This window comes from Tamandua tetradactyla, chromosome 9, assembly GCF_023851605.1.
Source record: "Tamandua tetradactyla isolate mTamTet1 chromosome 9, mTamTet1.pri, whole genome shotgun sequence".
Taxonomy (NCBI): Eukaryota; Metazoa; Chordata; class Mammalia; order Pilosa; family Myrmecophagidae; genus Tamandua; species Tamandua tetradactyla.
Window position 1 is genome coordinate 25,568,812 of NC_135335.1, and position 17,673 is coordinate 25,586,484.

A 17,673-nucleotide genomic window follows, 5' to 3' on the forward strand; every position below is an offset into this window, starting at 1 on the left:
ATCAACTCTATAATATGAGTTCTGTTTTTAATACCCATCTTATAGATGAGGAAACTAAGACTAGATATTACATCCAGCATTTCACAGCTGGCATATGACAGAACCTAGAGTATAGAGCAAGCAGCACTCTTGGCAGCTGATTCTAGAATGAGATTCTCAAATATTGTACACATAGAAAATAGATAAGTATTTGGTTCAGGGAAGTAACTGGGACCAAGCTAAGCTAATCTTTCCAATTACAGAACATCTTGTTGCCTCTTGTTTCTTACCTACTTCAGATTCTTCCACTTTCTATAGCATGAGTTTTAAATATGGGGTTTGCTTTATTTTGTTCCCTGAGAGCACTGAATTGTCAGCTCCAATCCTTCTGAAAATGCAGCATTTCTCAGGTGCTCTGTGTAGGTTTGTTAGGACATCACAGATGCATGACAAGGGGTCCATATAAAATTATCCATAAAATGTTATAGATATTATACATGTGCATCTTTCAGGGGAAGAAGTATATGACTTTTATCAGATTCTAAATATCTGTAAGTAAAAAAGATTAATGAACAATGTTTGTATAAAAAAAAAGAACCTCTGTTCTTCAGTATAAGACATTGATTTGTTTATAACTGCTTGGATCATACAAATAAACAAGACCATACAAAGAACGACAAAAATAACATGTAAAGGAATAGGGAGACTTGTCTCAAGTCAAGGAAAACATAACAGCATTCAGAAGACCAAGGAAATAATAGAAAAGGAAGCCCCTAAAGAAGCAGAAATTGCTGATAGTGATGGCTCAGACAATGAGACTTACTAGGCATAGACTTATATGGCAAAAGTTATATTCAATGAGTTTAGAGATGCTTTCCCTCAGCATCTTTCTCTGAAAATGAGCACTTTTGCCATCTACTTGACATTGTGGAGGACCCTAAGGCCAGAAAACATAACTCTTGTTTTACTACCCTATCCTCAAGTTTTGCCTGCTTCTCACAAGGCAGTGAAAATGAAGACATTAGATTCCTTCAAGGTTGGCAGTCTGTGTCTCCACTTGAGACAGAAATTTATAATACTTAAAGAATACTCAGTTACTAAATTTTTAATAACTACCTAAATATATTATACATTTACATTTACTGTACCAATTATGATTGCTTTCTAGCCAACCCAAGTTATGCATAATACACTAAATAACAAACTTTCAGTCTGTAGATGTTTTAAAAGGAGAGAGAAGGCATTTTCTACATATTTCCTTTTTTCATTCTTATTTCCCAGGTTTCCAAATCCTTCTAAAACTTTTCCTCTGGGGCAGAGGTGTCTGTGTGAGGACCCTGAGCCTGGGACACTGCCTTGGCCCCATAGTTCAACCTGAAGCTCACCTACTCTGGTTCCAGCAGGGGGGGGCTGTGCCTGCAGCTCAGGGTGCCTGCTGTACATAGCCTGTCTTACTTCCCACTAACAGCTGGACCTTTAATTCTGGTGTGTCCTGGGCAGGGATGCTGCCCACACCTGTGTGTGCTCAGTGAGCTTTGTACCTTGATGGTCAACCAGCTGGACATGACCAATCACACTGACCCCACCCCTGCTCCTTCTAAGCACTGGACTGTATTGCCAGCTGGCTCAGGGCCCCTTGGGGGACTGCTTCCTTCTACTCTGCTTGACTATGGAAGGAGCTGCAGGCTCAGGGTCTTGGGATAAGGCTAGGGAGTGCTGGAGAGAATCGCATTTTCAATGAGTTCAGAGGGAACTTGGCTATCTACTGGTCCAGTGCCCCAGAGGAGGAAACTGAGTCTCAGAGACAGAGAACATCCCCAGCCCTCTCTTTTCACCTCCCTATGCTGCCTTCTGTGTCTCCATTGGCAAGTCTCTAATGGAGCACAGTCAGTCAGGTGTGTGCACTGTGCAGGCTGGATGATGGGCTCACCAAGAGACCCTCGAGCTGGGTGGGTGAGGTTAAGCCTATTTGCACAGTCTCCTGATACTGCAGGTCTCTCAGTTCCTCTCTGGCTTTATTTTGTTCCCTGAGAGCACTGAATTGTCAGCTCCAATCCTTCTGAAAATGCAGCATTTCTCAGGTGCTCTGTGTAGGTGAAACCCTAATCCCAAGGAAAACAGTCACTTAAACTGCTGGAGCCTTAGGCCTCTCTCCAAGTCTGCTGCAGGATTTCCTCCCTCCCTGCCCACCAGCCCAGCTGCCACTGGGGAGGATTCCAGGCTGAAGGTGTGCAAAGCCCTCTCAAGTGACAATAGTGGCAGAGCCTGCTTCTCAAAGCTCAGGGTTAAAACGCAGGAAAAAGTGCTGGCTTGTTTGCCCTGAGGGTGCAGCTAATGGGTGGTGGTGGTGGCCAATCCCCATCACTCTTCCTGCCACCTTGGGGAGGGCTGGTTCTCTGGGGGAAGGAGGCTTTTCAGTTCTTGCCTAGGCAGCTTTGAGGCCATCAAGTCATTTCTGAATACCTGGTCCCAGTACATACTTGGGACACCTCTTTTTAGGATTTCTAGTCATTCAGAAAAGGTTGAATTGACTGACTTGACTTTTACTTAAACAACCTTTTCTTCTTAGAAAGTGCTAAACAATAAAGTAAATAGGTATAGTGCTTGGGGATTCCCCCTTTTGAAGAACCCCCTCTTGGGGTTCCCAAACATCACAAACACTATCCACACAACTGAAAGGCTACTTATAACCTAGCTAATCATGGAGAATCTAAGCGCAGTTCCTCTTACAAATACAGAGAAAAGCAAAGCGAAAGACTTTATTAAGAAATTGGTAATTTTCAGTCATCAGATAATTCATACTACTTTAACTGTCAGGCTTAAGAACTGTTTTTCTAAATGTACTTGGAATAGCCAGCAGTCACTGAGGATCTACTATGTGACAGGCACTGTTCTAAATATTTTATATCCATTGTCACATTTAATCTCACATCAACTCTATGATGTGAGTTCTGTTTTTGATACCCATCTTATAGATGAGGAAACTAGGACTAGATATTACATCCAGCATTTCACAGCTGGTATGAAAATATTTTTGCTTCAAATCCAGACTGGCCTCTTTCCCTACTGATTGAATTAGTGAGAACATGCTGTGGAGGAACCAGGCATAGTTCCTCTGGCAGGGCTCAGTCTTCGGGTCTCCTGGATGAAGGCAAGAGTTGAAGGGAAGAGGTTAGAAGAAAGGAAGCCCAGGACCAAAGTAACAGGCCAAACCTGAGCTCAGCTTGGATAAGCACAGAAGTGTATGCCTGAAAACCCTCAAATCTTCCTCATCCTCCCCACCACTCTCCTTGCTCCTGCAGCTCCATCATCAGCCACCTGATAATGCCCAGGGCACTCTCATAGGGAGGGTAGCCCATCACTGCTGGGATGGCTGATGAGCCTGGACAAGGACTTGAGGCTGGGACTGGAGGTTGGGGTGGTACCAATTTTATTCTGCTCCATTTTAGCCCTGCTCTCTAAGCCCTAGGGATTCGTGCCTAGTCTCAATATTCTTTTTCTCTAGAGGTGGACTGGATAAAAGAGGAAGAGAAAAAGCCCTGATCCATTGACTCCCCAGGCTGCAGGCCCAGGGTACCCACATTATTTGTCAATGTCTCAATGCTATGGAAATGCCCCATAATTAAATCAGAGCTGAGGTCTGGGGACTGGAGGTCCTTTGGGATGTTGGGAGGAGGCTAGCCTCTTTTCTTTGGGCCTTCTTGATCCAAATGAAGGGTCTAGGGCCCCAGGTGCTGTGGAGCCCCTGGCTCCATTTTGCCTCCACGGTAATGGATGGGCTCTCCGAAGTTGCCCTAGCTCTCTCTTTTCAGGGCTGGAGAGGAACTCTAATGTCTGCACCCTAAATTCCTCTGGCTAATCAGAGGCTTTGAGCCAACAGACAAGACTAGGAGACTCCCAGCCTCTTTCAGAAACATTTCACAGCCTTTATTGCTCTCTCCTCTCCAGGAGGATTGGGGGAATGGGTGGGAAGGGTGGGGGGGAGCAAGGTCTAAGCTGTTTGTTTTATGGAAGGAAATGTAGTTGCATTGGAATGGGTGCTGTTAACTACAATAAGAGGCAGTTCCTGAAGATCCTCAGGATTCTCTGAATGGGGGGGGGAAGACCCTAGGTTTCCCATAGTCTACACCTCTAACTGCTAAAAGGCTACCTTACTGACTGACCACCCCAGGTGTGGAATCAGAGCTTCTGAGAGTTCCACAGCCTTTTCTCATTAGCTAAGCCCACACTGGTCTCACCAGCCTCCAGGACTCGGGTCAGCCCTTACTTCTCAGCTTTGATCTGTGGCTCATTTGTCTCTCACCTCTGCTCAACCTGGCCAGCTTCCAGAAAACCAGCATCATCTGCAGACCAGCATCTTCTGCTCTCTCTCCCTGCAGTGGGGACTTTCCTCTTGGGCAGCTTCCCCATGTCCTGCTGGATCTTGGTTAGAGAGCTGCAGGCTCTTCTCATTAAGAGATGTTTCTCTCAAGCTCTTGAATAAAACCACTTTCCCTCCCTCTCAGTGGAGGTGGGGGGCAGCTAACAGGGCTTGTTTTCACTAGTGAGGAAAGAACTGTCATTTTTCCCACCTGGCGAATGTTCAATTTCCCATGGAAAGGTAAGATTCCATGCTGAGACTTAGCCTGGGGACTTGGATAATCAGGGGACAGCCTCTGCTATCAGAACTGCCTCAGGCTGTCCATGGCTCCTGACCCTAAAACAATATGCCATCAGTATGGTTTTCAGAGGTAGGTTTAAAACTCCTTGTCTATTACTCTGATCTCCATTGTTTGACGATTTGCTGCACACTGGTGGAGAAGGGAATTTAGGAGCTGGATCTATGATAAAGACAAAACAGAGAGCTCCCTTTTATCTTTTTAACACTATTAAGCATGCTTATATTTTTAGTTGCTGCTGGACTGTTCTATTTTCTTCAGTTCTTGGGGGTGTCAATTGTCCTATTTATTGCTTCTGCTGACTCTCCTTCATGATTGTTTGTATTCACATGAGATGTAATTTTTGATAGTGAGGGCCTCTTTAGTGATGGGTGTTTTTTTCTGTGGGAGTCCCATGTGCCTCAGTTTGCAGAATGTTTCTACCAAGGTTTGCCTTTGTTCCTGCTAGAATTTCTGAAAGGGTTATTATCCTGGACAAATTTGAGTAGGTGTTCTTGGCTTGGGGTTCCTGCAACATACTCATGGTATAAATTTGGACTCTGAACTCAGACTTTGGGTTCCATTTCTCATGGTGGCATTTTGTTTTCTTCTCATGCTCCCCTGGGCCATTGGGATGACTTTGTCCATTTTCCTATTGCCCTGTTCTGGCTCCTGGCTTTAGTTGGGGTAATACACAGTTTTACCTTCCTGATTCTCTCCAGCCCACGGTCATGTCTCCCGTCTGCTGTGTAACAGCCTCAACCCCCACCCACTGGGGTCTACCTCCACCAGCGCGGTACTCTCATAGCCTCCTGCTTACTGCTCTGATTTTGAGTTCCCTCTATTTCTGGCACCTGAAGAATGAAGCTTGGCTATGTATTAACATTTTGTGTTGTTATACTTTATCCAGCTGTGTTTTAGTGACAGGGATAACTCTTTTGAGTAAGTTTAGCCTGCCATGTTTCTGGACATCAACCTCACTCCTCCATAATTTTTCTGGAACAAAAGCAAGGGTGGCAGGAACTACTCTTGCACCAGGTTAGCCCAGTGCTTGGCAGTGATGCCCACTAGAGGCCAGTGAAGCCCACTTGGTGTAGTAGCTCCAGGGACTGGCACTGGCCTCAGCTTCCCGCATGAGCACAGAGAACCCCTGAGCAATCATTGACTTCCTCCAGCTGCATTTGGGCTCCAGGGTAGGGATCCTGCTTTCACCTTCAGAATGATCAGAAGCACCCCCAAGTGACTTTGGGAATCCTGCAACTAGTTCTTCTCATCATCTCTTCCCTAATCAACAGCACTGCTGGCTCCTTTATTGCTGCAGAGCTGGTTAGGCACAGGAAAGGAGCATCAAAGTAAGGAGGTCATGGTGAAGAGATGCTGTCTTTTCTACCAGTTATGATGGCCTTTAAGGATTGAAGGCACCAACACACAGTTGGGGCCAGAGACCTCACTGAAGAAGCCCTGACCCAGGGGTCCTGAAGAGTACTGAGGGGCTGAAGATGGCTCCCTGTAGGGTCCTTTGGAGGGGTAGTTAAGAAGGTGGTGGATGGTACCAGCCACAGCCAGCCAACCTGAAGTAGCCTGGGACCAGAGTGTCCCTGACCTACTCTCTCATCTAGCTGATCCCCTTTTCCTTATCACTTAGGAGACTCAGCTCCGTTCCAGACCAGCAGAGCAGTGGGCTGGAGAGAAGAGATGCCACTGAGCTAGAGCAGCCCAGTGGTGGAAGGGAAAGTGGGTGATAAATTTAAATAACCAGCTTGACTTCGCAGCTTGCTGAGTTGTGATGCAGTGAAATTAAAATCTCAGCCGAACTTGCAGACTCCACCCAGAAAAATCAGGCTCTCTCCTTGGTTTCACGATGGGAAGTGGGAAGAGGAGGCTCGTGGACTGAGCCCCAGCCTCTGGTAACCACCCTTCTTGCAATATGATTATCTGTGTCCTGGCCCACTGGGCCCCAGTCTCCCCTCCACACAATAATCCAGGCTCCTCTCTCCACTCAGTCCTGACCTTGTGGAACAGCTGCATCAAGTGGCTGGTGAAGTTTGAAATCAGCCTCCAGTGCCAGGAGGCAGCAGGAATATCAATAAGGTCTGGCTCCTCTGGTTGGGCTAGCACCCTTCCCAGGCTCATTTCCTTGGGATGCATCCCTTTAAGTTTGCAGCCTAAGCTGCCTGTCCTTGGGGAAGAAGATGAGCTGAGTACCAGGGACTTGGGGGGTGAAAAGGGATCCTGAATGCCTTGGTATCCCCATGTCAGGCTGTGAGCACAAGGATAACCTCCCTGCTCATTCACTTTTAGCACACCCCCGGTCAGAATCACCTACCCCAAAAAAGGACCTCCCTTCTTCCTCCACTACAGCCTGTACTATTCTTCAACAAAATGAGCTGTTTACAAATCCTTGGGTGGAATTACTACAGATATATCAAGAGCTTCAACCATACTCTGGCCCTCCTTGTAGCCCAAGACTCAGAGTGGCCAGCATCTTTCTAGAACCTACCTAAAGTCTACCTCTCCTGTGTATGCTCTCTTTGCAGCACTGCTCTCTGCTACCCACAGAGTCCAATGCAATGGACTGGGGCCTGAGGCAACCCATGAAGTCTCTGGGCAATGCCCCATTTCTCACCTTGACAGTAGCTCCAGTGAATTCTGTTTGTCCCCATAATAAACACATCATGAATCATTCATCTTTAATAGATTATGCAAATTAGGAGAACATAAAATCAACAAAGATCAATAACTGCATTCATTTAATTGCCAGCAAAAACATTTTAAGAATGAGCATAATCTGTAGCCCTTTCTTGGGTAATGGCGCCATTAATCCAAACATTGGATCTTGGCCTAAGTGTAGAAAAATCATTCCCTACCCCCACCCCCTCCTACCTCCCCTCCCCCACTTCTCCACACACTTCTCTCTTTTTGGTAATTTCCAGTTTCTGAGTGAGTTTCCCTGTAATTATCACTGGTGAACAGCTCTGGATGTTAATGGTTCTGCTTTGGTTACTCCTCACTTGATTGAAATGTTGCATACAGATTGAGATGTTAGGGCTAACTTGCCACCTGGGAATGTCAAGCTGGGTCTGAAATGAACTTTTCTCACACTTAGATCCAAATGGATCAGCCGGAGATGTTCCCAGGCTAAGTTGGGACCATTCCAGGGCCATGGTGGGGGAGGCAGGTGGGGGAGGCCAAAGGTGGAGACACTTTTCTGTACCAGCCCAAGTTTCTCTCCTGCTGCAGGAGCCCTGCTCCACAGATCTGAAGCCCCACCCGGGAAAGCCCTTGCCCCCGGGACTGAGGTCTTGAGCTCTTGGAAGCTCAAGGTTAGAGAAAAGCCCTCTCCAGCCAGCTGCCTGGAGAGGGCCACCTTTGGGAAATTACCACTCTACCTCACAGCAGGACAGAGGAAGGTGCCTGGTCTGGGGTCAGAGTACCCAGCCAGATAGAGAGCTTCTTATTTGTACTAAGGAGGGCCCCATGACAAGAGCTATTTGATAATAGGCTATGTCCTGGTCCAGTTAACCCCAGCCAAGGTGATTACTGCCCAAAGCCCAATCTAGCTCTCCAGCAATGCCAGGACTCAGCCTCTACTGCCCAGCCAAAGAATTCAACTCCCTCTATGCAGGAAACAGTTGTCCATCCTCTTAAGGACAAAGTGGGAAAGCTAATCACAGGGCTTGCCCACACCACTTCAGTGGAGTCTGGGTGGCCAGCCGTGCTCAGATCAGCTCCAAAGACAGAGCTGGGGCCCTGTTGGACAGCCCAAGTTGTGCCTGCTCCCTGTTTGCAACTGGCTGCACTGTAGGCTGCTGCAGCCCAGGTCCCCAGGCCACCTCTGCTCTCCCCGCTTGGCAGGTAATGCCTCAGTGACTCCCAATCCCCACCAAGACCCTTCTCAATCAACCTGTCTCCCAAGGAACAAATGGCACATTGGCTTTCATGTCTCCAGAATAATTAGGTGAATTTTAATAACACCTCAATGTGTGTCTCTCCCACTTAGGGTACTTCCCTGGCCCGGAAACCCTTCTGCAGTGCCAGGTGCCTTCTGCAGCCTGCAGCTTGGTGGCCTGAAGCTCCATCAACAGGGCCTTTCTCTGAGCCACCCTACAGCCTTCTTTCACTCTATCTGCCTCTGCCACTCAGAGCCCCTGGGGTCTCAGACCATGTCCCTCTTATACCCACCATCTGACTGTGGGCCAGGTCTGCCCCTGCCTGGCTTGGAAAGCAAGCCTTGGTCTTTGTGATTTCTGTGGAAAGCAGGAGAAGGGCCAGAACAATTGCGCTTATCAAATTCCACAGAACTGGGTGCCCTATCCTGAAACCCAATGCCACATCCACCCATCTGCCCAGAGGGAGAGGAAAGAAGATCCCAGAGAAGTCTCAGAGACATGGGAACCTGTAGGCTGCACAGGCACCCCATGCTCCACTTTTGCCAGCCTGGCCTCTTTGCCCTCTGCCTTCTTCTATACAAGTCCTAACAAGAGGCTCAAAATTCTGGGTACCTCAGGGGAGGCAAGGAAAAGGGTAAAGGAATAAGCAAGAGGACAGAAAGAAAGAACCAACTACAGCTTCTCCTGGCCCCAAGACACCTTTCCCCACAGCCTTCCCCACATCTGCACACATCTCTTTGCAAAGCACCCTGGTTTTCCAAGTCTTGCTCTCCCTTCAGATATTATGGTGGGGATGCCCACTTATCACTGGGATGACGTGGCCCCCACTGAAAACAATGCCTCCACCCTCCTGGAAGCCCCCTTACCAGTCACAATGGGGTGTGTCTGGGTGCCTGACACGTTGCTGCCCAGCTCAGGGGTTGGTAGATGCAGATAGACCTGACTTGACTTCATCAAGCCCAGGGATCAGGACTGGGAGGGAGTACTCATTCCCCTGGGAAGAGAGAGGAAAGCGACAGCTCTCTATTGATGCATACACAGAGAAAGGGCTCGGTATACAGATGGGGAGGAGGAACAGGGGAGCCCTCCCAGATGGGGTGAAGGAGACAGCCAGGCAGAGGGAGGGGAGCACAAGAGGGGCGGGCTTAGCATGTGCTGGACAGTCTGTCTTGTGGGGGTAGAGGGAGACCTGACTTTGTGGAGCTAGAGGTGTTGCCTTTATATCATCTGTGCTTAGGCTAGAACCTTTAAATTTCTGTAGCATCTCCTGCCTAAGCAGCCTCCAGGGCAAAGTATAGCAGTGGGGATCCCCCTGTTGAGAGGTGAAGGGTGTTTTAAAGGTCTCCTGGGCCAGGGTACCTTGGGGAGGAGAGCAAACCATGACACGATGACAGAGGTAGTAGCTGGAGGAAGGGGCTAGCAGGACCTCCAGCCTGACACTGCTGAGCCGGCTGATGGGGTGTGGGGGTGCCTCTTTTTTTTTAAAACAAACAAAGACAGTCTCATGGGCCCCTTGCTCTCTGCCTATGCACTGGGGTATGAAATTGGGGAGGGGGAGTCCACATGGCTAACAGAAGGGTGGGAGGGGGCCAGTCATTGACACTGAAAGGGTGTCCTGCCTGAAACACTCGGGTAATTGCCTTTTTACTGCAGCCAGCACCAAGCCAGACCCCAGAGCTGGGCAGATCAGGAGACTTACACCAAGCAGGAAAAGTTGCTCTGATTAATATTACGTTAAATTAAAACTGATTTTCTGCTCTTTTGGGTCCAATTTTTCCCCCTTCCACTTCCTGGACCCCTCCCCCCAGAAAGCCCCCTCCCCTCTTTAGCTGGATGGAATTGCCTTATCATTTCCAATTCCTTCTCGTATTGATCTTCCTGTAGAAATCTGTTTTGTAATTAGCTGCAAATTAGGCCTTCTACTGGGGGTGAAGCTGCTCCCTGATTTATCACCAGAGCAATTCGTTATGATCGGAGAGAAATTAAAATGAACTCAATTAGACTTCAGATTTGTTTTATGGACCCTGCTCCGAGTTTCAGGGGGAAAATGACTCTGCTGGTGTTTAATAGTCTAATGAAAGTAAATAAAGGTTATTCATTGTAATATAGCCGGGGACTCAGGGAGGGTGCACTGAGCCGCCTGCCTCGGCCGGCTCCTCCTTTGTTGGTTTATGGCTCAGGGCACCTTAAAAAGACTTTTGATTTTTTGTTTTATGAAGACAAACAGCTTACAGGATAAAAGGACAGGCGGGGACAAAGGCGAGTGACTGGGAGCTGTGGGAATCTTAGAGTGGGGCTGTGCTGTGAGGAGCCTGTGAAGCTGTGCTGGAGTGTGTGTGTGTATGTGTGTGTGTGCATGTGAGTGCATGAGCAAGCACAGCAGACCATGTTGTGCTGTGGTTGTGGACCTGGCCTGGGCCTTGTGTGGAAGAGGAATGGGTGCATGGCTTTGTGCTGGACAGCGGGGACTGGGGGTTGTGTTGCACTGTGTGTGTGAGGTGTGTGCTGGGCTGTGCGTTGAGCTGTGCATTGATCTGGTGATCTGGAGAGACACACACCCCTCCTGGCTCCACCTGCCAGGTTCTCCTGGGAGTTCTGTAGGTAGGGTGTATGTTGGGGGCATTGGAGCAGCAAGCACCTGGTGGGGGATTACACAGGTTTATGTGAGGAGTCGGGAGACATGCTTCTGTACATTGTGTATGGTGCTGGTGTGGTGTCCTGGGCTATTCTGTGTCTGCAGGAACTGTGGGGCCTACAGGGGGGACTGTCAGCCTTCCCAGGGTCACACAGGATGAATGGATTGGGGGGGCAGGAGGCAGCCACAGGTGGGGTCTCTTCCTATGCTGGGCAAGAAATGCTCCACAAGCCTGCACAGACTTATATGGGATCCTGGGAGAGCATGGAGAAGAGACACAGCAAGGGGGCATTCCTGAGTACTGATCCATGCCAGATCCCTGGCATGGCAGAGATGGAAGGAACTTAGAGACCATTACACTCAAGCCCCTCACTCTGCAGATGGGGAAATGGAGGTCCCAAAAGGGGATAAGGTTTACTCACATATTCTCTCACACATTTAAATCTCATCATTTCTAACTATATATGTCACAGTGATTTTTCTTGACTATACCAGAAGTCCTTGTGAGAGGGTGTCCACACAGCACACACACGGCACACCTGTATGCAATGCATATGATGCTGGGTCTGCACCTGGATGACTCGTGTGCAAGTTCTCAAGTGGCCTCGTTCTGCCCATGTCCACTTAGCTTCCCATCTTCTTCACCTCTGTGATCAGAAAGCCCCTTCCTTACCTGTTCCGATTTAATGTGCTCTGATGCCTGGAAAACATCAGGATAGGAAGGACACTCAAAGATTGGATCCAAAGATTCCAGTTGCTGCTGGGTGAAGGTGTCAGCTTGCAAGTGCTTCTGCAAACACTCCACGCTACTCTGGGAGTCTCCACCAGGGACTGAGCCCTCGGACACATCTGGAGAATACATAGATACTTAGGGCATCAGTGACAGGCCAGCAGAGACAGCAGGCTGAGGAGCTGGACACCTGGCTCTGGCCCCAGGGTTTTGCACTCTTGCTCAGGTGCCCAGCTCCCAGTTCTGCGGCTGGAAGGGCTGGCCCAGGAGGCTCAGAATGCTGCCTCAGAGAGCCAGCTGAAGAAGCCAGACCTCTGAAGGGCCTGGGAAGAGAAAGCAAAGGGAAGTTGTCAAAGCATGGGATTCAGGGAAGGACTCAGCAGAAGTGGAGCCAGAGCAGGCTCCCTGGGGCCATCTCCCAGTAGATGGGTAGCCAGGGGGAAGAGCTGGGTGTCTCAGACTGGTGTTATGGAACCTGTGGAGAATTGAACTTGGCTCCCAAGATGAACTTCAGTTCCACTGATTCAGAGGGTTGAAAATCATCAAATCTGTGAAGTTGACTGTAACATGGAGATGGGGTGAAGTAATTAACTTCACCATGGAGGGAGGAGGGCCTCTGAGAGCAAAACTTAGGCATTCACTTGGACTGGCCCAGAATTGAGCCTGAGGCAGGAGGAAAGCTGGTGTTGTGGGAGCATTAAAACACCTTCTCGGCCAGAGACTGGAGATAGGGATTTTGTAAAGGCAACTTGGTCCTGGCCACCCTTCTCCATTCCTGACCTGAACTCTGGCTCTGGCCTCTTCGTAGGCACTGCCCAGCTCCCTCTCCAGGCCTCCAGAGGGAGCTGAGACTTGCTCTACTAAGAAAGAGCCACATATGAGACACACTAGTGCCCTCTTCTGTGTCATGCTCTGTCACCCCCGTCCCTGCCTCCTGCATGCCATGGGCAAAGTGCTGGCTCTGATGTCCCTCCCTGAACCTCACCATGCAACTATCCTGGCCCAAAGCTGGGTCTTCCCCAGCCCCAGCTTAGCCACTTCTTGGCTTCCCTTAGCCCAAGACCAGCTGGGGAGGCATGGGCCTGGGGCTCCTCTGGGACTATTATACATATCAGTTTATAGGTGATTATATGATATGATATAATCAGTATTGCATTATATACAGTAACACCATACAGTATCATTTGGGAGACCATAGAAAATATTACATATTGACTAACCTCAACCTGCAGCCAAGCTACCCTTCCTTGCTGGCCTTCCAGATAAAGCCCGGGGCTTGCTTTCCTAATGGGGCCTCCCCTCTTTCCTTTGGAGGAGGTGGGAAAGCAACATGTGTGCATGTGTGTATCAAGGAAAGAGACACACACATGCAGAGACACAGACAGAAACCAAAGACTAGGATCAAGTCTGAGGCAGATAGACAGGCAAAGTGGCAGCCACAATGGTTTTCCTATGGACACAAAATTTGGTGGCTGTATTTTTTTTCTATGTAAGCCTCTGAATTGATTTTCAGCCTTACAGAGTGTTGTGTCCTGCATGGAAGTTGGGGTGCGGCATATATGTTTTTTCCATACTCTCCATGTACATACATTTGTGCATACATGAATATCCAGATAAATATGTCTGTGTATAAGTGACAGTGAGAACCTTCACTGAAAGAATGTGCGTGGATGTGTGTGTGATCACTCAGGGTGGGGTGCACCCATGTCTCCTGCACCTGCTTCTTTTCCAAGGATGTGCCAGCATCCTCATTTCACTCCTTGTAGCTATTTGCATGTTCCATTGTGTCTAATTCTCCCTTCCTGGAGCCTGCTACCTTTTTGCAAAGCCCTGCTATCAGGGTCACAGGAGGCTAGTGAGTGTCTTTGTGTGTGGGCATCTCAGTGTCACCAGATGGGTTCTGAGGAGTAAAGTACACATTTGTCTGAGAGCACATGCTTACATATTATATGCATGTGTAGATGTGTGCTAAGTAAGACTCACGCTATGCCTCTCTGTGTATTTGTGCATATGCCTGTGTTTGGCTTGGCTCATCCTGTGCCTGTGTGCATGCACGTGTGTGTGTGTGTGTGTGTGTGCTCACGTGTGTGTGTGTAGGGGCTGTACTGAAGCTTTGTCCTCAGGTCACTGGCTGGAGGAGTCACTTTTCCTTCATTTATTCAGTGGCCCTTCAGATCTTGACAAATCTGTCACTCTAAATTTGTGAGAGATTATGGTGCTCTCTCTCCAGCCTGCAGAAAGGTGATATATGATATCTGTTGCCCCTACTGATTGCCTGATCTGGTGGCAGAGGCCAGCGAAATGAACTTGAAATGAACATCATACCTCAACTCAATGTGCGTATAATATACCACTTAATCCCACATTTTTCAGCCGCTATGGAATTCAACTGATCAATCATGTTCCACTGAGAGTACTATTTTAGGGGTTATTGCTGCTCCTTCCACTCACTGACCTTTTTATTTATTTATTTTTGTGTATACTCAGGCCCTGGTGGTAGACAGGTTACAGAGCAGCAATGGAGGGGGGAGGAAAGGGACGGGGGAGGGAGGGTGAAAGGAAGTCTGATCATAGAAGAGGTGGCCATGGGAGAGCAGTGGGGAGCAGGAAGAGAAGAAGGAAGGGGGTAGGGGAGAGAAGGAGAAGGAACGTGCTGGAGAAGCAGGGAAGCAAGGGGTGTATTGGAAGCATGCAGAGGGTCTGGAGAGGGGCTGCAAGAGGCTTGAGGAAACTCCCTGCAGGAGAAGAAAGGCAGTGAGGAGGTGGGAAGGGCAGCAGTGATGATGAGTGGCAGAGGAGTGCCAAGAAAGTTACAGGGGGACAGGGAGGTGAGCTCCAGGGACAGGGAGAGGGCAATAGCATTACCAGCAGTGGGCGGGGGGGGGGGGGGGACAGGGAGACAGCCTCCCAAACCATTAAAGGGTCCCAGAGCTCTCACAGGCTCTCCCCAGAGGTGGTGGGTTAGAGCCCAGAGGAGGTCGGCCAGGGAAGGAAGGGGAAAACTAAGCAAGGAGAAAGGGCAGGAAGGAGGAAAGTGGGGAAAGGAGTTAGGAGAAGCCCTGAGGTCAGAAGTTCAGTCCAAGGAGGAGAAGCTCAGAGAAGAAGGAAGCCTAGAGCTAGAGGAAGGGAAGAATGCAGGAGAGGGAAAAAGGGAAGGAGTCCCACAGCACTGGGGAAGTGCTGGCTGGAGTGAGGACACTTGCTGAAGGAATGAAATCTGCTGGTTCTGCTTTCCCTGAAGCCTGGGTTTCCAGCTAAGAAGGGGAGCACAGAGCCTGGATGAGGATGGATTTGGACGGGATGGGAAAAGAGGAGAAAAGAAAAGGAAGAGAAAATGAAATGGTTGTCAATGCTGACCATCTGGAAGGCTGTCCCCAGGATGATGGAAAGCTCAAGGTAGGACTTCCCAAGGGTAGAAGGCAGAGCCCCAGAGTGAAAGAAGGGAGAATATTCGAACTGGACTGTGAGATGACTGCTAGGCCCTGATACTGAAAGGCTCTCTGGCAGAGCTGACCTGAAATACAGGAAGGAGCAGAAGCGAGTCTTGATCCAGATTTCAGAGTGAGCATGAAAGGAAAGTGTGTGAGTAATGAGATACCACCCATTGCAATTAAGACTCCCCACTTTACAGTCCCCCTGTGCCAAGGAGACAGGCTATGAGCTTCTTGTGGGCATGGACCATGGCTGATGCATTTCTGTGGCTCCAGAGCCAGATATGGAGCTAGGCATGTAATAAATGAATATTAAGGAATAAAGGAGCAAATGAATGAAGGAATGAATGAATAGGTTCTCCTGGGTGGCATTCAAAGCCAGCTTCCTGGCAGAAGCTCTCTAACCTTGCCACCTGACTGGCTTGGCACTCCAGGACATCCAGTTACTTTTAAGGAAAGTCCCAGGCATGCATGCCTGGCTACAGAGGATGCGGGAAGGACCTGCAGCAGGCCTTTGGTAGACTTATGCCCTTTCCTCCCTCACCCCCACTGCTAGTTAGCTTCTGACAGCATCAGTTCTGCTCCACAGGAGGTCCTTGCCTCTCTCAGCAATGCCATCCTCCCTACCTATGGTGCAAAGGACAGAGAACATGTTCCCAGTTAAGTGGAGAACTTGACCCTTGGAGATGAAGAACTTCTACCCAAAGCAGAGGCTACTTGGGAACAGGGCCTATGGCCAGCTTCTACGTTGGGACTCCCGGATCATGGCCCTGGTCCCAGACAGCTGGGTTGGGATAAAATGGGCCTGCCTGCCTTGTAGTGGGGAGACACTCCTAGGGAGAGACCCCCAAATGACAGGAAGGCCTCAGCCCTCTCACCTCTGAAGAGTAAACTGACCCCTTGTTAAGGTTCCAGGAGGGTACGGAGGCCATATATCCTGGGCTTCCTGAACCAATTCTGATTTCAAATATTCCTTCCCAATCTCCAACCATTATTTTGGATTGGGAAGCAAAGATGGAACCATGAGTTAGTCAAATAGCCCCCTGCCTGGTTATCATGCATTAGCAGCTGACAAGTACCGAGAATTTATTATGTGCCACTGTGGTACTTTACACAGCTCACTTAATCCCTCAATTAAGGGATTAAAGATTAATGAGGCTAAAGATAAGGAAACTGAGGCAAAGAGAGGCTAAGAAGCTTGCCCAAGGCTGTGCAGCTAGTGAATGACAGTCAGGATTTGAATTCTGGTCTGTCTGACTCCAGAGCCTGTGCCCTAAATCATTTCACTCTGCTACCAGGATGCCAAACCCAGGGGACCAAGACTGTGCCCAGAATGATTACAGGGGACACCTGGTACAAATTCCTCATTGTATCATAAGAAAAACTAGCAGGGTGGGCAGCAAGGTGGGGTGACTTATCCAAGGTCACACTACTGAGAAGGAGGACTCTGAGGTCCAGAACCCATTCTAGGTGCTCTGTCTGCCACACACAAGCTCTCTCAAGGAGTGTGTGCCACCACCAATCCTTTTTGGAATGAGGCAGGACCTTATAAATAAGTTAATTAAACAAACTGCTGGGTTAAAACGGTGACGTACATTATTCTTTCAAGGGGAACAAAGGCTCATATTGTCTTCTCCTCTGACCATTTCATATTTGCTTAGCAGTTAACAAAAAGCTTTCACAGACCTTATGTTGCTTGGGTTTCCCAACCACTCTCCTAGGTAGGTAGGCACTATTATCTTCTCTTCACTGGTGAGGAAGCTGAGACTGAGAGTAAATGAGATACTGGTTGAATGAGAGTAAGTGACTAGCTCAAGGGCATAAGCTCTAGGTTGCCTGGCACATGGAAGATGCTCCATGAACATGTGTGGACTGCAGCAATGAACAGTGGTGGCCACTTGCCCAGAAAAGGTCCAGGTTATGGGTGTCCTAGCAGGAGGTCCCCCGACCCCACGGAAAACCAAAGATCAGCTCAACTGGAAGGAGACTCAGTGTCATGGTAACAGGGGTTACTTCCTGATCATGAGAAATCTTTATTTTCTTCTTGACCAAGATTTTCTATATTGTTTAGCCTCTGCGCAGCATGCATATACTACTTCTATAACAACTTGTCATTTAATGTCTTTCAATCCTCACTGAAAGGATCTGATCTCATTCACTTAGCCCTGTCACTCTCCATCTATTCCTGGGCTACCCAGGAGCAGCATTGGACTTCTCACCTCTCTAACACCAGGCCAGATTCAACTCCTTGGCCAATCAGGAATGCATTGTCCAAGAAGGTCTCAGTATCTTGGGGAGGGAGACTGTCACTGAATACTATGTCTTGAGGCTGGGGACAAGGGACAAAACAGAAGTACTCTGTCCTCATCTC

The 17,673-nt window shown here is 48.7% G+C and overlaps 1 pseudogene across 1 annotated transcript in view; it reads right to left on the bottom strand.

Moving 5' to 3' along the window:
- The window catches only part of LOC143646847 (paired box protein Pax-2-like), a 50,856-nt pseudogene that overhangs the window by 8,640 nt on the left and 24,543 nt on the right, over positions 1-17,673 (bottom strand). Inside the window, exons 3-4 of the transcript XR_013157666.1 lie at positions 11,815-11,990; positions 9,373-9,500 (exon numbers count right to left, since the gene is read on the bottom strand). The product of XR_013157666.1 is annotated as a paired box protein Pax-2-like (transcript). The remainder of the gene's footprint in view (positions 1-9,372; positions 9,501-11,814; positions 11,991-17,673) is intronic.